Below are 20,765 nucleotides of genomic sequence, written 5' to 3' on the forward strand. Positions count from 1 at the left end.
TAACGAATTTCTGTGTCAGCCTGTGGCTTATTTGATGTTTGTTTCCGTAAAAGCCACCTGAGAGCCCATGCACTGCCCTGGGTTTTTGAGGCTCTCCCTGTGTTGGGCAGTGAAGAGGCCCGGGCAGCTCTCACTCCTCCAGCTGGGCAGAGCCTCATGTTTGATCTTCCATTCAAATTAGCAGTGCTCAGAGTGACTGGGTGCTTCATCCACATGAGCTGTGGTGAGTAAATAAACAAGGCTCTGCTTTCAAAGGCTTTCACGATTCATTAACTTCAAAGGAACGGGCTCTCTATTTTCTTAGCAGGTCGCTCATTCCACAGACTCACTCTGGGTGCTGGAGGTGGTGCCTGGTCATGCCAGGACGCTGGGACAGCTGCTGCAGGGCCTGGTGTCACACACAGAGCTGTGGCGAGGGGCAGAGGAGCAGTCCATGGTCAGCGTTATGCCTGAGGAGGAGAACAGGGTAAGTAAATGCATGGGCAAGACTGGTCTGTAGCATTCCCTGCTCCAAAGAGCTGCTCCATCGGTGCCGTCCAGGCTGCAGTGTGCTCCAGGCACCATCAGACAGGGTTTGCCAGCCATGGATGGGTTCCAGATCCCCCTTCTCTGCAGAAGTCTGGAGATGGAGGCAGGGGGGTCTCGCCTGCCCTGCCCTCTCCAGCGGTCTCTCCTGCGTGCTCCCTGCTGTCCCTGTGCAGGCACAGGTCCTGGCTGTGAGCGGGAGGTGCTGGGGCTGCTGCCGTGCCTCCCAGGGCCCGTGCTGGGAGGGAGCTCACCTCTCACGTGGCAGCCCCAGGAATAACTGGGAGCCTTGCATAATCACGGGAAAAATCACTGTCCCGGGATAACCCTCAGTGCCAGGCTGGCTCACCTCATGGGAAGCCCTTTTTCTGAGGGAACAAAGACCTGTTATAGACATATTCGTTTGGAACTTATTTTGGGGTTGATAATGCAGCTCGGCCAAGCTCCTGGACTCGTAGAGAAGGGATCAGTGAGGGGCTGTGTGCTGCTGGAGCCTCCCTGGAGCTCATTTCCTCTCCAGCCACAGCACACAGGGGACACAGCCCTGCACGTTGTCACTGCCCAGCACAGTGGCACCCGTGGAGCCCCAGGAGAGAGGTGAGCCTGGGACAGGCAGTCCTGCTCCATGCTGGGCTATCTGCAGCCGGCAGAGCCGGCCCTGCACCCCCACATTCCCCAAGCTGTGCCAAGGAGGATGCTCAGGAGCAGTTCCAGCCGTCTGGAGATGGGGTAGGGGTTCCTTTCTGGGGTGGGTAAGGGGTTCCTTGCTGAGGGACAGCAGCAGGACATGAGGGCCATGGGAGCCCAGGGCCCTCTGTGAGCTACACCTGCTCCAGCAAAGGCGAGCCTGTGGCTAGTGCTGAGTCCTGGTGACCCCAGCACTTGGCTGTGCTAGGAAGATCTTTTATCCCCCAAAAGAGCACAGCTCCCAAAGGCTGAGCAGTCCCCAGTTAGCCCCTGGCTATCTCCTCGGGCTCTGAGGTGGTAAGAATGCGTTTTGGATAGATGCAAGCAAGCAGAGCAGACCTGACCCTTCGCTACGCCCCCACCTCCATAGAAACAGAAGGCAAACAAACAGGCACAAGGCAGCCTGTTAGCAGGGTGACAGCGTGTGCTTGGCTAGTCAACCCCTGCTTCCAGTGTTAATTGCTCTGTTCCTTCCCAGATTAATTGATGAGGTGCTGTGCGGACCTGCAGTGCCTGCCTTGCCACGTGGTGTGTGTGACCCTTTGGCCTCCGTGGCCACCTGGGCACAGACATTGTGGGGACATCCTCCCTCCCACCTGCCCACTGGTGCCTGCTGGAGCTGAGCAGCTCCTGCCTGGCACACATGGGAAGGGGATCAGGCTGTAGGTTCAACTGCAAGCAGGAGTGAAGGTCAAACAGTGAAAGTAAAACCCTGAGGGCAGACCTGGGTTTCCAACCAGCAGCTTTTGTGCCTTCCCGAGGCCTTGGCCAGGTGTGGTGCACTGGAGAGAACTGGTTCCCCATCACAAGACCCATCCCCTGCCGTGGCATCAGCCCGGACCTGGCTCCATCCCTCCCTTCCTCACCCAGCAGACCCAGAGGCTCCTGCTGGAGCAGCTGGATGTGCCCGAGCACCCAGCCTCAGAGGGACCCCTGCGAACCCAGCTGTGTTAGCCACGGCAGCCACCGGAGGCCAGAAATGGTGCAACAACACCCAAAAATACCCACGCTGCGCCGAGCAGCCCCGGTGTCCATCACCCTGCGGAGGCATCTGTGCGCTGTGCGTGCGGGAGGGCCGGCGGAACGCGGCCGTAAATCTGCGCGTCAGGCGGGCTGACGCTTGACAGGCCTGTGGAAAAACACGGCGTGACATCACGCAGAGACAGCAGCCCACTGATTAATCTCCGAGGTCAGAGCTGCTTTATTTATAACCAGGGAAGCGTTTGAGGTGGGGTTTTACAGGAGTGGAGCAGCCTGGGCTGCCTGCTCCTCATCCCGGAGCAGCTGCACACCTCTGCCTCCTCTGGACCCTACCAGAGAGGCTGAAATGGGGCTCAGGGGCACCAAAGCCCAGCCTAAACCAGCACTGGAGCCCCAGCTGGAGGGACCGATCCCACTGTGGCACCGTGCACCTTGTCTGGATTCCAGCCGTTCTCTTTGCTCCTGGAGTTTCTCCTTACCCTCCCCAGCAGACACAGCTCAGCTCCCCCCAAAACACAGCACATCAAGATTGAAATGTTTTGTGAAACTCTGTCAAGCTCTGGAGGAAAGGGAAGGTGGTCCCCAGGGCAAAAACATTCTATTTCTTCAATTTCAAAACAACGTTTCCCATTTCCAAAGGCTATTTGTTCTGTGGTTTTTAACATTTTCACTCTGCTTTATAACACAAACCAAAATTGCAGTTGAAATAATATATTTTGAGTTTATCAGTTTGAAGCATTTCAAGCCATCAATTTCTCTAGGTTTTATTTTACAGATAACCTGGAAAGCTTTGGGGTGGGTGATTCTGAATTGGAACAGAAACACGTTTCAAAATGTTTTGCAAAGGCAGAACTTCGTCCCTGTTGCCAAGTGGGAAGTGGCCAAGGGAGAAAAAAGCCCTATCAGGTATATCTCCAGCATTGTTTCTAAGTGGAGAATTTTCCCTGTGATTAATGAAAATGGGGAAATGGGGCCAAATCCTTCACGTGCTCTGACCGCAAAGCTCGCACAAACACGCCGGCCGGGCTTGGCTGGAACGAGCAGGTTTAATTAGCTCTCTCCTATCTAGGGATGAGGGTTGCTGCTGCCAGTGCAGGGAGGGATTTATGTTTCCTTTTCCTCAGGAATATGACCAGTGTCTGGGTATTAAGAATAATCATTTCAGTAATGTAAGGCAAATTTCTTGTCCTCCGCTGCGGGTAGCGAGGGGGACGCTGTGAGCCAGGGCTGTGGGCCAGGTGGGTTTCACCTGCAGGGTTTCAGCCTGGCAGAGCTGAGGATTTAATGCTGCTGTCATGAGCCCACGCTCAGCTCCTGGGCACAGGGGTCACCTTCTCCTGCCTGCAGGTGACCTGCCTGGGCAAAGGTGACCCACTGCCCTTGTGCAGCCTCACCTCAAGTCCTGGGGAGCACCACAGTGCAAGGAAGTTATAAAGCTGTTAGAGGCTGTCCAGATGAGAGCCATGAGCATGGTGAAGGGTCTAAAGGAGCCACACGCTGCGTGGCTGAGGTGATTTGCTTTGTTCAGCCGAGCGAGGAGCAGCTCCTGGCTGGTGGCATCCCTGCAGCAGCTCAAAGTTCCCACAGGTGTTCTCTGCCCTTCGAGGCAGGTAAGGCTGTGCCTCCCCAAACCTGACCCATCCTTGCTGCCTGCTCCCTGTTGAAGCCCAGCGCGGTCACTGAGTCCTGATGAATCTCCACTGAACTGCTTGAGGTATTGCAACTTAGCATGGTGGGGAATTTGGAAGGAGAAAGAAAGTGGAATAAGCGAGGAAGTGCGGAGAGCCCCAGCATAACTCCAAACTAGGGCAGGAAATGCACCACACATAGCTCTAACCTTATCATCCAGGATGGTTTTTAAGTGCTTCTTCAGTGACTCATCATCCCTGAATGGGTTTGAAGGACTGTCTGCCAGAGAGGAAAGGCCAGAGAGCTCAGATCAGATAACAGGTTATTACAAAGCCCTCACGCTGCCCTGGGGCATCTGCCAGGGCACAAAATATGGTCTCTCAAGGGTGGTTCAGGTGGTCGGGGGGTAGAGAACAGGGCCCCTCTCTCCTCTTACTGATCACAGAATCACAGACGGTTGGGGTTGGAAAGGATCAAAGATCATCGTGTTCTGACCCCCTGCCATGGGCAGGGACACTTCCCACTGGAACAGGGTGCTCCGTGGCACGTCCCGACTGGCTCAGAAGAATCCCAGGAATGGAGCAAGGTTCGTACTCACTCCTGGCCAGTCTCATTCCATGGGCACTCTTGGTGCCTCTTGCCACCTTCAGAAATTTCTTGTGAAGTTTAGTGGCTCCTTGTAGCCTGCCTCCCAGAGTCAGGTGAGGATGGGGGAAAACACCGTCTGAAACACACATTACTGAGCAAAACCACTGCAAAAAGCCCTCTCTGTATTGTGCCTTACATGAAAGATACTGCTGTGGTTCAGAGGTTAACTTTTATCTTAAGCTCAGCTAGAAGCTGAAGAGTTTTAGCATTTTTTAAAATATCAGAAAAACGTAAAAAAAAAAAAAAAAAAAAAGGATAAATTCTGATCTCTGCTATGTTGGTATAAATGGGGAGAAATTTAATGGAAAGTCTGTAGAAGCTTCTGATTTACTCTTGTGTGAGACTGGATAGAAATAGCCCAAAGAATCTCATTGCTGCTGCCCAGATTCAGCTGCACAGTGGAGAGCTATTAATGCTCTGTTTTCTTGCCTTTGGTCAATACATCTTGCAAGGCAGGAGGAAGCTGGATTATGTCTGTGAGTGTCCCAGTGTCATGCTATGCTGGATAATGAACTGTGGATAAATTGGATCAGCTTTTCAGCTGCCAGCCTCTCAGAAATCCAACACGGAGTCAGGGCAGCAAGCTGTGCTTTCAGCCTTTCTCTGATAACCTGCGTGCTGCTATTGTGGTGATTCCAGGCTGGAGCAGGTGAAAATCATTGTTAACCTGGAAAACGTACATCTCTCTTTAGCTTGGTGCCTCCCTGTGCCTTAAAAATGTCTGGTCTGGTGCAAATCCACTTTTCAAGGAAATAGAGATGTAATGAGAGCGGCCTCTTGCTGAGCTGAATTCAGGCACTGCTTTTGACCTGGTTATTCAGTTAATCCTGGTGGCGAGGAGTGTGACAGGAGAAGCACCCAGCCTCTCTGGAGGAATGCAGAGACCCTGAGGCTGGGCACCTAAAGGTTTGTGTTTCCATGGAAATGGAAGGTTTGATCCTTCCAAAAGACGAATATTAAAGACCCGCACTCGGCAGCAGGACCCTCGACCCTGGCAGTGGAGAGGACTCTCCAGCTCCTCTCCTGCCCATCTGCTGTCCTGCTGGACACCCCTTCCCTGCAGAGTGAGCCCGGAGGATGGGCCCCTGCTCCCCGTGGGCTCCCGGCGGTGCTGCGGGGGTCCCAGCTCCCCGGCGATGCCACACGCTGTCCCTGCTGCAGGGACACCTCGGCTGTGGCCAGCAAGTCCGGCTGCCGAGGTGAGGGTGAGGGCAGTGTGTGCTGCTGGGACAGGATGCTGAATTAGCTCCAGCCCTTCCAGTGGCTGCAGCCCCTGCTCCTGCCCCTGGGATGCTCTGCAAAGCAGGGCCCAGCTTGAGCACCGAGGAGCCTGAATCATTGAAATCTTCAAATGATTTCTGTTGGAAGGGAGCTCAAAGCTGACCTCCTTGCAAGGCCTGCTGTGGGCAGGACACCTTCCACTGGACCAGTTTGCTCTCAGCCCTGTCCAGCCAGCCTTGGACGCTTCCAGGGACGGGGCATCCACAGTTTCTCTGGGAAACGCGCGCCAGGGCATTTTTGCACAAATAATTTCTCCCCAACATCTACTCTAAATCCTGCTGTTTCGGTTAAAACCTGCTCCCTCGTGTCCCTGTGCAAACCCCCGCGGCTGGCAGAGAGCCGAGCCCGTTCCGTGGCGCTTTCATCGCGACTTTAGAAAGGCCGGAGGCTCAGACCCCGGGGGCGCTGGGAGCAGGGGGGCTGCCCGTGGCCGGGGTGTCTGTATTTTCATTGGAGCTCCCGGGAGCGTAATCCTGTTAAGGGCTGAGCGTCTGATTCAGCTGTCCTGCTATATGGCTAATCCTGCCAGCGGGAGCGCGCATTGTCCCGCTGCCCCGGCCCCGCTGCCAGCCCCGCTCTCCGCCCTCCGGGGAGCGAGCCCCCAGAAAACCTGGGAATTGTGCAGGGCTGTGTGGGCTCCTTTGAACTCTGCTGAGCCGCTCGGCCCCCCGGGCACGGCGGGCACCCCGGCCAGAGCACGGGAAATTCCGCCTTTGATCCCTTTGTCGGCTTTTGGGGCTCTGCTGTTCAATAGATCACAGCCAGGGAGTTAATTTACTCATTATCTCTACATTTGCCAGGATTTAAGTGCCGTTTTTGCGCACGTCCTCCCTTCATTTGTGTGATTTCCCCTTATTTCGAGGACCATTGCCCTCCTGCCGCGGCTGGGTCTTGCAGGCAGGACAGCCTGGTGGGGTCGGTGTCACTCCTGGCTGCCTTGGCTTCTTGGAAGGTTGGAAATGCTCCTTAAAAATAGGATTGCTACAGAAAAGGCCATTTTAGTTGCAATTATTTTTTGGTAAAATGTGGGTTTCCCTACTTCTCCACTGAAAAAACAAAAATAATCCAGTGCTGGTGAATAAGAAATATGTGGATAGAGCTGGTAATAAAATGGGTGGGTTCTTCTGGCAACTGTGAGGGTGTGGAGATCCACGAGAAGTCCACAGTGCCAGGGACACTGAAGGGTTCACTGTGCACCAGCCTTGCACTGGGTTAATTTTGGCCATTTTATTAAATTTGGCCACAACCCTTCTGCTGAGCAGATGCTCCAGGAATGCCCATTTCATCACTTTCCACTATAACCTGAGACAGTGAATCTGGGGTTAAAAGCCTGAAGGAAAGCTGATAAATGTGTATAATATAAACTATTGAAGACTAAAAAATTCTGAAAACACTGGAGAAAGTAAATACAATAAATTTGGGGCGACATTTCTCTTCCTATCTCAGGTTTTCCAGCAACAGCTTTCCAGCCCTGTAAGAGCCCAGAACTCCACATCACCTCCAGACAGGGTGGGCTGGAGGAGATTGATGGGTGCCCTTGGCCACTGCTTTGGTCTGCACGGAGTATGTTGTGGCTATGCAAAGCATGGTGAGGGCTTTTTGCTGTCTTACCTGGCTTTTTTTGATGACCAATTCCCCCTTGGCTGTCGGAATCCTGCCTGCCAAGCCTGTCCCTGCCCAGGATGTGGGGATGGCAGCGGGCGCTGGGCTCTGTGTCCCTTTGCAGTCCCTGGGGTTTTGTGAAGATGCTGGGATGCCCCCAGGGCCCTGCCCGTGGCTGTGTGCATTCAGCACGGTCCTGTTTACCCAGCAGTGCCGGGCACTCGAGCCCTCTGTCAGGGTGAGCTGCTCCACGTTCGCTGCCAGCCTGTGGGGCCGTGGGATGAGCATCCCAGCGACCCCCGGGCACGCGGCCTCCCGCGGGGCCAGCGCTTGGCTCCCCACCAGCCTTCCTCCTCTGAGTTTTGCCTGAATGCTTTGCAAATCAGCCAGCAACCAATTTATCCCTGAAGTGCTTTGGAGATGTCACTGTGGGAATGTTAACGGCGCGCGATTCCCCGCTCCGGCGCTGGAGCACGCGCGGCCGTGCAGCGGGCAATGCAGCGGGCAATGCAGCTGGCAATGCAGCAAGCAATGCAGCAGGCAGGCCATGCAGCGGGCAATGCAGCAGACAATGCAGCCATGCATCAGGAGATTCAGCCATGCAGCAGGAAATGCAGCCATGCCGTGGGCAGCCATGCAGCGGGCAATGGGGCCATGCAGCAGACCATGCATCAGGAAATGCAGTGGGCGACGCAGCAGACAATGCATCCATGCAGTGGGCAATGCATCCATGCAGCGGGTTATGGAGCCATGCAGCAGGAAATGCAGCGGGCGATGCGGCGGGTGCTGGGACAGCGGGCAGGGGGACAGAGCTTTGCCACGTTGGGGCACCCTGGCCCTCAGACCCTGCTTCCCCAGGGCACTGCTTGGCCAGCTGGCGGAGGGATGGAGCCATTGAGCTGGCCAGGATATCGTGCTTTACACTTGTTATTTTTGGCCGGGGCTCCCAAGCGCCCTCTCCCCTCGTGGCACTAAGCAGGGCTGTTTGTGGGAGCTGGCAGACACGCAAGCAGCTCTGGGCTGCTCTCGAGAGCCGTGTCCCCCAGCAGAGGAAGGAGCACGAGGGAGCTGATGAGTAACACGGCGCTGGGTTTTAGGTGCTCCGGCTGAAGGGTCCCGTGTGTTCCCCTGTGCAGCCCAGGGCAGAGTTTGTTCCCAGAGCAGGAAGCCGTGTTGGACCCAAACCTGGCTCCCAGGAGCTGGCTATGGAGCCGGGGCAGGGGGCCGGGCAGGACACACCTGAGCCCCTGTCCCTCCTGCTGTGGCAGCCAGAGCTGCGCTGTGGCCTGCTGCTGCAGCCCAGGGCTTGGGAGGAAAATGGGGAACGTGTGTATTGGCAGCTCCAGGGCTAGTGCCACTGGTGAGCTCTCAGCCACACTGGAAAGTCTTATGGAGAGATCAAAACGTGTCCAGTCTACCCTGGCTAACCTGAATCTGTTACTCTGCAAGAGACTGTTGTGGTCTAATCGGTGCCCTTCACCTGGGGCACCTTGGGAGGACCCAGGAGGGAAGTGGTGTTTCCTCAGCAAGCTGCTGTGTCATTAGAACAGCCCGCTGGCTCTCACAAACCACGCTCAGGAAATCTGTGTGCAGGTTTATTGCAAGAGGGATTGTGAGATCCTGGGGTGCAGTGAAGCCCACGTGAAGCACATGCAGACCACATCCTCCCTGAGCACTCCTTGCTGCTCATCTGCCCAGGGGTGCTGCCCACCCGGGGGCCTGGCTTCAGAGCTCTGGAGGAGCACAGGCACTGTAAGGTGACCACACAGTTCTGAACAAAGGAGCAGCTAGCAGGAGGAACATTGCCTCTCACAAACAGCCTTCTGTGGCCAGTGAAGGGCTGCCCACACCCTGCTCCCAGCACGTCTGCTCCCCCCTGCCCTGTACCAGACTTGGCAGCCTGTCACTCACTGGGGCAGCACCTGGCAGGCCAGGCACACGGGCACAGCTATGGGCTGATGCAAATGGCTGTTTCAACGGGCAAGTGGCCTGTTCCTGAGTGGCTGACTCTGGGAATAATCCCCCAGACTGGGAGCAGTTTGGCACCCCAGCCGCTGGGAAATAAAAGGCAGGGTGGTGGTGGCTGTGTCTGTCCTGCACTGACTGACTGTGCCCGGGCTGTCACCTGCTCCCTGGGCAATTCTGACCTTGTGTACTCTCAAACCCCGACTGCAACCTGAGCCCAGAGCTGTAGAACCAGCAGGTGGTGAGGGTGAGGCTGGCAGCAGGAGCATGACACCGTTCCTGAAATGATGCCCTTGACACCCCTCATTTCTTGGATGTCACAAGCCTTGGAAGGACAGGCTGGCGTGTGCCAGGGGACGAGCTGCTGGCCTGGCTGCTCTCCAGGGGCTCTTGGAGGAGAGTTCCCCTCTGGGTGCTGCTTTTCTCCAGCACTGATCCCTGTTTGACCCCATCCCTGCTTCCTGCAGAGCTGGTCCGGCAGTGGCGCTTCCAGGGCCGAGCTGCCAGCCTGGCCTTGCGCTGGAATTCCCGTTACAGTGTCTGCAGCGAGTTCCCATCTGTTCCTTCATTCATGTGATTAATCTGCCAAAGAAATTCCTGATGTAAACACAGCATTATCAGAATTTACTCCGGACTTGGCCCCTGGATTCCCTGACAGCTTTTTCTGGAATTGCACTTCTGCTACAGCAACTCTTCAGCGCAAACAAACCAGCTGCAGGCAGGGCGGGAGGCCACGGGGTGGGCTGGGGAGGCAGGGATGCTGCAGGTCAGCCCGGGAGAGGCTGCGGGTGCGATCCTACAGGGATCAGCTGTTCCAGGGCAGCCAGGAGGCAGCGGAATGCCGCGGCCGCTGGAACGTTTCGGCATTCTGGAGCGCGCCGGGAAAAAGACCTGCGGCAAAGGCGGCCGCGATCCCTGCCCGGTCCGCACGGCTCCGGCAGCGGCGGCTGCTCAGCAGCACCCCGAGGGACAGGTCCCGCTCCGGGGACCCCGGCACGGGTCCCAGGCGGGGGCGGACCCCGGGGTCCCGGCGGACAGCGGGGTGGGGGCTCGGCCCCGCCCGCTCGGTGCCCGCTCCTGCGGGCTCGGGACGGACAGACGGACCGCGCAGGGCGGGCGCGGGGACGCGGCGGAGCCTGGGACGGACCCGCAGCGCTACCTGCTGGCTACCGGCCCGGCTGGCCCGGCTGGGCACCGGCCCGGCTGGGTACCGACCCGGCTGGCTGACCCGGCTGGGTACCGGCCCGGCTGGCTGGCCCGGCTGACCCGGCTCGGTACCGGCCCGGCTGGGTACCGATCCGGCTCGGTACCGGCCCGCGGGAGGGGCGCACACCCGCGGGAGATGCGGCCGGTCCCAGCTGTGAGAGCCCGGGCTGGCAGGGGGTGCGGATCACAACCCACGTCGCCTTTCGGAGCTCTGGGCTGTCAGCGTCACTCAGTGAGGGTGTTACAGGGGAGCCTCCAAAATGCTGCTTTTCTGCTGAAACAATTGCGTTTTGACTTGGGTTTTGTGGCAAAGGGCTTTTGAGAGAGCTAGAGGTGCTGGCAAGAATCAGTGTCACATCAACTGTAAAGCAAGTTCCCAGCAGGGCAGGAGTGGGATCCAGGACTGTGCCTCAGGCAGGTGAGGTGGGTCATGGGCTGACCCTTGCAGGAATTTCCCTCTTTAACTTGGTGTTGAAGTGATGCTTGTGGATGTGCAGTTTTGTGTAGAGCTGTTTGCACCTACCAAAACCTCTGCTGATGCAAATAGCCAAAAGGCTCCCAGTTGTTTATTTCCTGACCCTTCACGGGCAGGAGCAAAGCACTGCACCTTGTCCCCCTGCAGCCTGTGTCCAGGGGCTGGGATCAGGATGCTCCAGGCTCAGAGGAAGTCTCTCATGAAAGGTGTTTTGTAAAAGACACAATTTTCCCCCTGGAGCAGCTGTGGAATATTTCAATGTATAAAGCAATTTTCCCAGCTATTATGTCAAAGAGAAGTTTTTAATACAGATTATCTCCCGACTTTATAGAGCTTTTATCTCTTTTCATTCTGTGGAAGAAAAAGCCACTTCCCACTTGCTCCCCTGAGCAGCATTCCAGCTGGGATGGCTCTCCCACACCCCGCTCCGTCCCGCTGTCAGTGCCCTGTCCTCTGCACGATCTGCTCGGGGCCTTGCAGAGCCCCGGTGCCAGTTTGTGCCCCAGGGCACCGTGACCCTTCCTGCTGCCTGTGCTGGGGGACAAAAACCTGCCCACGCTCAGCAGGGGGAAAACTCGCCCTGCATCCAGCTGGGGCTCCATCCCTGTCTCCTCCCAGACCTCATCCTGCCTTTCTCTCCCTCCCTGCTCCCCTGGGAGCTGGGGATGGGCTCACGGAGGAGCACCCAGAGCTGGGTGCTGTGCCCAGGGCCTGAGCGCTCCTCCATCCTCGCTCCTGCTCTTCCCTTGCTTCTTCCCTTGCCTCCTGCCCGCTGTGACAGTGGCCACTGCTCCAGGGGGGCTGCAGGAGGGGGTCCCAGGGCTGCAGGAGGGGGTCCAGGGCTGCAGGAGGGGTCCCAGGGCTGCAGGGCTCCTGCACTGCTCAGGGGGGCTGCAGGAAGGGGTCCCAGGGCCCCTGCACTGCTCTGGGGGGCTATAAAAGGGGTTTCCATGGCTCCTGCCCTGCTCAGGGGGCTGCAGGAGGGACCCCAGGGCCCCTGCACTGCTCTGGGGGGCTATAAAAGGGGTTTCCATGGCTCCTGCACTGCTCAGGGGGCTGCAGAAGGGGGTCCCATGGCCCCTGCTCTGCTCAGGGGGATGCAGGAGAGGGTCCCATGGCTCCTGCACTGCTCAGGGGGGCTGCAGGAAGGGGTCCCAGGGCCCCTGCACTGCCCAGGGGGCTGCAGGGGGGGGTCCAGGGCTGCAGGAGGGGGTCCCATGGCTCCAGGGCTTCTGCACTGCTCAGGGGGCTATAGAAGGGGGTCCCATGGCCCCAGGGCCCCTGCACTGCCCAGGGGGCTGCAGGAGGGGGTCCCAGGGCTCCTGCACTGCTCAGGGGGCTGCAGGAGGGGGTCCAGGGCTGCAGGAGGAGGTCCCATGGCTCCATGGCTCCTGCACTGCTCAGGGGGGCTGCAGGAGGGACCACAGGGCCCCTGCACTGCTCAGGGGGCTGCAGGAGGGGGTCCAGGGCTGCAGGAGGGACCCCATGGCTCCTGCACTGCCCAGGGGGGCTATAGAAGGGGTTCCCATGGCTCCTGCACTGCCCAGGGGGCTGCAGGAGGGACCCCAGGGCTGTGCCCTGCCCCAGGGCCGCTCCCACAACAGTCTGCAGCCATCACTCGCGCGCGTGAGCTCTGTGTTTGTTTTTGTAATCCCCCTTTTTTTTTAATTGTGATTTTAGCAGTGGTGAAAGGTGCTGGATTGACAGGCTGTGGAGACGGAAGGGCCTCTGAACTCCACAGAAGTTTACATTTACAAAGGACACAGAGAATAAATAGAAGACAGTGTTTAGAGTCCTCTGTAGACACTTCAGACTTGCTTATAATTCTGCAGCAATTCCATCACCTCCAAAGTGATTGATGCTCTCTATAAAGTCTTTCCTTAAAACATTTTCCTATGTGTCAGGGGAAGAAGTTTATTACACTTTACTGAAAGGGCAGGATTTGTCTTGAGCTGAAGGCTGAGTCCTTCCCAGCCCTATCCCCAGGAGAAAAAATAATCAGAGTGCTGGAAAAAAGGAGCCTGACCCAAGGCAGGCGTGTGGTTTGTGGTTAGCCAGGTCGAGTGCTGGGTGTGGGGATGGAACTCTCCCTGAGTGCTCCAAACAGGGCAGGAGTAACAGATTTTCATCAAACTGCTGTTTTCTAAAAGCTTACATTTTCTTTCAGTGGAAACATGAGATGAATTTGCTTTTGACAAAGCTCCTCAGCCGCGGGCTGGCTGTGGAGGAAGGCTCTGAGGAACACCAGCGATGCCCCAGGGGCTCTGCAGCCCCAGCTGGTCCCTGGGCAGGGGGAGCTGACCCTGGGGAGCAGCCTCAGTGCTCAGGGCCAGCACACACAGCCTCCCAGCCTCTCTCCTGGCTTCTGGAAGTGGACCTTGAGACAAATCCGAGGCTGCTTATTTCTACAGGCACATCATGGCTGGACTTGATGGTCTTAGAGGTCTTTTCCAACCTTAAAGATTCTCTTTCTGTAAAACTCTTGGGAAGGGCAGACAATGGGTGGGGTTTTGTGCCACGTCAGGCTGCTGTGAGCGCTGGATCCCCTTTTTTGCCCCTCTGCCAAGCAGTTTCTCCATGTGGGTGAGCCAGGCTCCTGCGAACATCTGAAAGAGGCAGGGCCCACCTGCCAGGGCTCCCCACGGGCTGACATTCGCTCCCCTGAGCCTTCCTGCAGTTCGTTTGCCTCAGACACAGCAGCTGATAAAATACCCAGCATCTCTGAGTGCTTGCTGAGCAGTCAGCCCACGTTTCCAGCCTCAGCACAGAGCCCCGTGGCCCTGGCTGTGGAAGCACGGAGCAGATCCCTCCCCCAGTGAGAGAAGACGTTTTCTCCTCTGCAGTTTGGTTGCCTGGAGCAATGAGTGCAGGGTGGCCTTTGGTGGTGGCACTGGTGCCACCCTGAGCCTGTCTGGTGGCTGGGCTGGGTCTTTGCAGCAGCTTCACTCCTGCCTTGGACAGCAAGCTGGGGGTGCTGGTGGGAGCTGGGGTGTCTCCCATGTGACATCCCTGGGGCCAGGGCTGTGACATCCCTGGGTAGAGGGCTGTGACATCCCTGGGGTCAGGGCTGTCACATCCCTGGGTTCAGAGCTGTGACATCCCTGGGTAGAGAGCTGTGACATCCCTGGGGCCAGGGCTGTGACATCCCTGGGGTCAGAGCTGTGACATCCCTGGGTAGAGGGCTGTGACATCCCTGGGTTCAGAGCTGTGGCATCCCTGGGTAAAGGGCTGTGACATCCCTGGGGCTAGGGCTGTGACATCCCTGGGGTCAGGGCTGTGACATCCCTGGGGTCAGAGCTGTGACATCCCTGGGGTCAGAGCTGTGACATCCCTGGGTAGAGAGCTGTGACATCCCTGGGGCCAGCGCTGTGACATCCCTGGGGTCAGAGCTGTGACATCCCTGGGTAGAGAGCTGTGACATCCCTGGGGCCAGCGCTGTGACATCCCTGGGGTCAGAGCTGTGACATCCCTGGGTAGAGAGCTGTGACATCCCTGGGGCCAGCGCTGTGACATCCCTGGGGTCAGAGCTGTGACATCCCTGGGTAGAGAGCTGTGACATCCCTGGGGCCAGCGCTGTGACATCCCTGGGGTCAGAGCTGTGACATCCCTGGGTAGAGAGCTGTGACATCCCTGGGGTCAGGGCTGGGTGCTGCTGTGCAGCCACAGCCACTGGTGCTGATTTATCACTGGCAAGGCATTAGCTGTGTCTGCCTGCATTTAATCTCCACTTTGGTGTTGAGGGAGAGCCCCATGTCAGTTCAGTTAATTGTCTGCTAAAGACTCTGCTCCTTCCTTCTTTCGTGCTAGATTCACCTTTTCTCTTTTCCTTTCTGCAATGCCCTCAGGTAAAAGACAAACGGCAACATATAAAAAATGACCCGAGTCCCTTAATTTGAACCAGAGGAGACAATAACAGTCTGGAGACAGAGCTGGATTTATCTTTTCTCTCCGATGGAGGCCCCTCCTCCCGATGGCTGTGGGACGGGGCGAGCAGCATCTGAAGCAAATTGAGGGTAACCTTTCATTCCACAGGGATCTTCCAGCAGGGTTTGCCGGTCCCTGGGACATCTGCAGCCCTCATGTTGGATTTTGGCAGCCTCTGAGCCCATTGTCAGCCAGTTCCATTGCATTAGCTGGTAATGGACAGAGGGATGTGTGCCAAGTGGGCCCATGCAGTGGAGCCCTGGGAGCTCTGGCCCTGGGCACGGCCACAGAGCTCGGGCAGCTCTGGCTGAGGACTCACATCGTGGGCCTTGCCAGGGTCTGTTTATGCAGCCCAAACTGCAGCACTTTCCTTCTCTGTGCTGTTCTCCTCGCGGGTGCCTGGGCAGCGGCTCAGGGAGGAGCTGGGAAAGCAACCAGGGGCTCGCCCTGAGGCTCATTCACAGGCACTTCTCCTTCTTGTGTCCAACAACACGGAAAAACGAGAGTGATGCATATCAAAAGGAGGAGCAGGGAATCTCTGCCTTGGGAGCTGTTGGACCAGCAGCTCAGCAGGAGAAGCTGAGTGTCAGACTCACGATGCTCTTACTGCATTCAGTGTTTATGGGGTTTGCAATTAGTTTGTCCGAGTTTGGAGGTGCTTACTGTGCCTCAGTTGTGACTTGGTTGCTGTTACAAACTCACTTTTATGTCCACGCTGATTCCATACTGATCCACTGCCCTCCTGGCCATTCCCTTCCCTTCAGTGCTCCAGCTCATTTTCTGATTTGTGATCAAAATCAGAAAGTGACCAAGGAGTGTGATCAGGACCCTTTATAAAACCTTTAATTGCATTTCATAACCTCTTTCCCTAAACCACCTTCAGTGTGTTTAGAAACTTCCTCTGCCTTGTTTGCTGTTTTTGGGTTGTGCTGTGCAGGGCCGGGAGCTGGACTTGATGGCCCTTGTGGGCTCCTTCCAACCCAGCACGTTCTGTGATTCCATAATTCTGTGATTTATTGTGCCTCAGCTGAGGGAAGGACAGGTCAGTGAAGTGTCAGCCCCATCCCTGGAACAGCCACATCTGCTGACACCCAGGGCCTTGGTGCTCTGGAGGGTGCCCAGCAGCAGGTTCAGTGCCTTCACAGAATCCCTGCTGTGTCCTGCTGAAGCCCTGATAAATCCCTGCTGCAAGTTTTTTAGAAGATCCCTGCAGCTCTTGCTGCCTTTCAGGGATTGTTTGTTTGGTTTTAGCACAATGTAAGCAAACTGGAGGTTGGAGGAAATTGCAGTGCCCCCAGCAAAGTGCCTGACTCCTCCGGAGGAGTGTTTGCACACAGACAGTAACGACAAAGTCATGGCTCCATCCCCGGGATGGGAAGTGTGCACGGATAGACTTCATCCCCTAGATCAACAGCTTTTCATTTCCATCCCTCTTTCCCAGGAAGTTCAGCAGTGGGTGGCTCCAGAGGCTTTGGAGGAAGGAAGGAAGGAAGGAAGGAAGGAAGGAAGGAAGGAAGGAAGGAAGGAAGGAAGGAAAAGGCTCTGTCCTGGGATTTTGGCTGCCAGCCTGGTACCAGCAGGGACTCAGATTGTCTGGTCCAGGCTGAGCCCAGCAGCGTGCTGTGGGTTCTGTGGGTGCTGTGACAGTGCCAGAACATCAGCAGCAGGACACGGCCCTCCCTGTGTCACCTCGGGCAAGCAGAAAAACAAACAAACCCGGGATAATGGCCAAGCACCTTCTGGGGGACTTGCAACTTCCTAACTTTATTTAAAAAAATAAGGAAAAAAGTAAATTTTCTCTGTCAGAGCGCAGCTATCATCACGCAGTGGCACTTACAAATATTATAAACAATGGTGTCAGTTTATGGGGCTGGAGACGTTTTCCGGTGGCTCGCTCAGCTTCCCTCTCCCCAGCGAGCTGGAAGCAGGGCAGGATGGCCAGGATGAGCCTGGGGAATGAGGGACAATCGGAAGGGTTTGTGCAGACGCCGGGGTCTCCATCCGTGCCCCGTTCCCCGCAGCTGGAGCCGCTCCCGCACTGCCGCCGCTGCGCGCAGCCGAGGTGGGACGAGCCGGGCTCCCGAACCCTCCCCGGCAGCCCCCCGGCACTCCTCCCCGCCTGCTCCTCATTTTCTCCCACCTCAGCACTTTCTCTGCCTGCAGCCCCGTCAGCTGGCAGGCTGTAAATCAGAGCCCGGGCCTGTGTGGCCGCGCTCTGCAGCCGGGAGGACGCAGTTCTGGAGGGGTGGGGAGGAATTATCTCGGCAGCAAAGGAAACCACCCCGGCGTGTGTTCCCCGCTGGCCCTTGCCGCACGCTGTTCCACTTCCCTGCAGGCACAGCTGCTGTGGGAAGGATTTTTCCCGCAGCGGAGCGTCCCGGCTCGGGGCGGTGCCCGGGAGGGATGCGCCCCTGCCGGGCCGGGCATCCTCCGCTCCGTGCGGCTGCTGCGCTAGGAACGGAGGGTCTGCTCCGTGCCTGCTCCGTGCCTGCTCCGTGCCTGCTCCGTGCCTGCTCCGCAGCGCCGAAACCCACCCAAAGCCGCTCCATTCCGCGTGTTCGGGGCTGCAGAACGCGCGCTGCAGCTGCATTGCTGGCGCTGCTGCTCCTTACCTGGCAGATGGAGCGTGTAAGGCACACCCTGCAAGGCTCTCACATGGGGAGGCAGAGGATTTATAATATCAGTACGTGACTGACAGATAAGGGACTCCCACAGAGCAAAGACAAGAGCAGGGGAACCACAAAGCTCTGAGCTTGGACCTGAATCAAGGAATTCACAGCCCCTCTCGTTCAGGCAGGTTATAGCAGAAAATTTGCCAAATCAACCAAATGCCATAAAAACTTTCTTGAGGCAGGGTCGGGGCAGAGATGGGTTTATAGAAAACACCCACCAATAGCCCCGTGTCCCACCCTGGTATTTATGAGATGCACGTGGAGGGTGTTGATAGCAGAGGCATTTTTGGAAGTCAGTGAAACAGAAAAAGAGATTCCTCTTGGTGGGGAGGGGTGGTGACTTTGAACGCGTTGAGGGCAATGAAGGAGATCATTCCATTGTTCTAAGATTTCCATAACTCACTGTGCTTAAGCGCATAAAAATGTAGACATTCTGGCAATAAAGTTTGGGTAATTTTTGAGTACGAATCAAAAATCTCTCCCTCGTGCTCCCCTCCCCCTTGTTCTGCCTTTTGTTGTTGCTGCAGGCGCTGCCCCCCCGCTCGCCCGCTCCACCCCATGGCCTCACGAATGGAAAAATGTCTTCAGCAGAATCCTCCCAGCTCCTCTCTCTCTAATCTGCAGCATCTGTGCCCAGCCCCGACGCCCTTCCCCGGCTCACGCTCACGAGCACGTGCAGGTCCAGCTTTTCCTGCTCGGCAGGTGGAGGTGGCACTGCCCCAGCAGCCTGGCCACCCTGCGGTGGGGTCACCTGCCACCCCCGTGCCCGGGGTCCCTGCCTGGGCAGGGGACAGGTCCTCAGGCACAACTGCTGCAGGGCACCCCCTCAGCAGAGCCCCGGCCCGGCAGGTGCCTGCCTGCTCTCTGCTGTCCTTTGCAGGCCAGGGGGCAGGTTTGGGTGATTTTTATTTCTTTTTGCCTTGCCCTGTGTTTTCAGCCTGCTCCAGGGATGAAAAGTTCAGAGCCTGCAGCCGTGCTGGCGGAGCTGTGGTGGCACAGAGTGGGAATTCCACCCTGCCCCGGGTCTGAGTGCTCTCACTCCTACCTGAGGGCTCCCAGCACTGCACCTCTGGGCTTGTTCCTTTTTGTCTTTCCCCTTTTCTTCTCTCTCTCTCTCTTTTTTTTTTTTTTTTTTTTTTTTTTTTTTTTTCAGTGAACAACTTTATTTCCCACTTTGACATTTTCCAGACCCACCTGGGAGCCTGCTTGCCAGAAGGAGAAATGGCACAAGAGGAAATACATCTTCACAGCCTGGAGAGAGGAGAAGGTTGGAATCCGAGTCCATAAACAGCGTTGCTGTGCAGTGAGCAAAGACAGAGCAGGTTGGGCTCTGGAGAGTGTAACCCCACCTCTGCTGCTCCACTGCCAATTAAAAATAAAGAAGTGGAACTTGTTTGTTTTCCCCTCTCAGACTGGGGATGCCGTGCGAGGAAAACCCCTTTCAGAATGGGGAGCTTTTGTCTTGGGGCCTCCTGGGACACACAGTGGCTCTGACCTGGCCTGGCTCCCTGGGACCTGCCAAGAGCCACTGTGGAAAACTCCCATTTCTGCCCCAAACCATCAGCCCAACTCCTTCCAGTGCACGACCCCCCTGTCCTTGTCCCCAGCTGTGAGCTGTGTTCTCCTCCTGCCACTGCCCTGCCCCTGCTGCCTGCTGCCAGGGAGGCTCAGCTTCAGCCAGGCAGCGCTGCAGAGGGTTTAACTTTGATTTAAACAGGTTTTCTCTGGCTTTGCAGAAGGCAGGTTACCGAGGGATGGCAGTGAGCTGCTTCCTTCAGTGCATTTTTTCTGAGCATTGTCACAGTGTCCATGCTGACAACTCAGAAAATGTGGAAAAGTCAATCTGACAGACTGGTGCTTTATTTTATAATGCTCAGTTGTTGATTACAGCTCCTTCCCAGTGCTGCTAACGCTGACACCTGGTAACCCAGGGCTGTCCCCGAGTACAGAGCACCATTTACTCTCCCACCTTCACTCAGCAGAGCACAGAGCATTTTTCTGTTCCTGAAACGGCCAGGATCACCTGTGCATTTGTCACGGCCAGCCCTGGAGTGGTGGATATGGCCTGGGCAGGGAGGAGGAGCTGCTGGGCTCCAGAGCCCATCCCCACAGCCCTCGCCCTCCTGCCCCACCACAACTTTCAGCCCTTCACCTTTTTTTTCCGACTCACTGAGCAACAACTGTCATGTTTATACTCTTCCCCCCCAGTCCTGCTCTGCTTCAAGGATTAAGCTTTCATCCTTCATTATGAGCTTCTCCCCCAGGCAACTTTTTCCACGAAGAAAAAGGAATTTCTGGGATTTTGCTTTTAAGAGATTATGTTACTAAGCATGTGTGTGTTTGTGCCGAGGTGAGGAGCTTTCCCACACACACGGGTGATCTCACATCCCGGGGCAATGTGTGAGTGGGGTGCTGTGGGGGGACGGGTCCCTGGCGCTGCCTGTCCCTGGCAGCTCGTGCCCTTCCTCCCCTTGTGCTCCTGCATCCTCCTCTCCCATCAGAGTGGGGCACCCACCAGGGCTCCATGGCCCTGTGGTGCTCCCCTGGGGGCCAGAGTGGATCCCCCACCACACTGGGGTGTGGTCACCCCTCTGGGATGAAGGATACAGAATGGGCATCCCTGGGGATCTGGGGTCTCATCCTCACTCCCTAATTTGGGGGCCACGGCCCTGCCATTTGAGCCAGAACCACCAAATATTGGGTGCCCTGCATGAGGCTGAGCTGGGGCTTTCCCTGTCCCCAGCACCATGGGGGTGCCCCTGGGGGGCTCAGGGCTTGGCAGAGCTGGGAGACACCCCCTTTGCCTGGGGGCAAGCTGGCCTCGCCGTGCTCCTGCCTGTGCTCACACCAAAGCTCAGCTGCTCACGCCTGGAGGCTCGGCCAGCCCAGGGCTTGGCTGCACAGCGACTGCTGAACAAGGTTGTGCTTTCATTGGCAGCAGCTCTTGTTATTAAATCCTTTTCAGGAGCTCATCTAAGCCCAAAAAATTAACATAAGGGAAGCACAACAGATAATGTCAACCGACCAAAATAATCCAAGTCTGTAGTTACAGCAGGGAAGGCATAAACACAGCCTGCAGGAGTAACTGCAGCTTGTTCAGCGTCAGCATCTGGGCTGCTGCTGCTTAGCAAGCACTCCAGCCCTGCTGGGAAATAACCGAGGGAACGTCA

General features: G+C 56.8%; 1 long non-coding RNA gene across 1 annotated transcript; it reads left to right on the top strand.

Moving 5' to 3' along the window:
- The first annotated feature begins 383 nt into the window (after window positions 1-383).
- On the top strand, window positions 384-18,988 carry LOC121348031. Its single transcript, XR_005954315.1, has 2 exons — window positions 384-466; window positions 18,784-18,988. It is a non-coding gene; the product is annotated as an uncharacterized LOC121348031 (long non-coding RNA).
- Window positions 18,989-20,765: the final 1,777 nt, after the last annotated feature.

This window comes from Onychostruthus taczanowskii, unplaced genomic scaffold (assembly GCF_017590055.1).
Source record: "Onychostruthus taczanowskii isolate IOZ18803 unplaced genomic scaffold, ASM1759005v1 scaffold97, whole genome shotgun sequence".
Lineage (NCBI taxonomy): Eukaryota > Metazoa > Chordata > Aves > Passeriformes > Passeridae > Onychostruthus > Onychostruthus taczanowskii.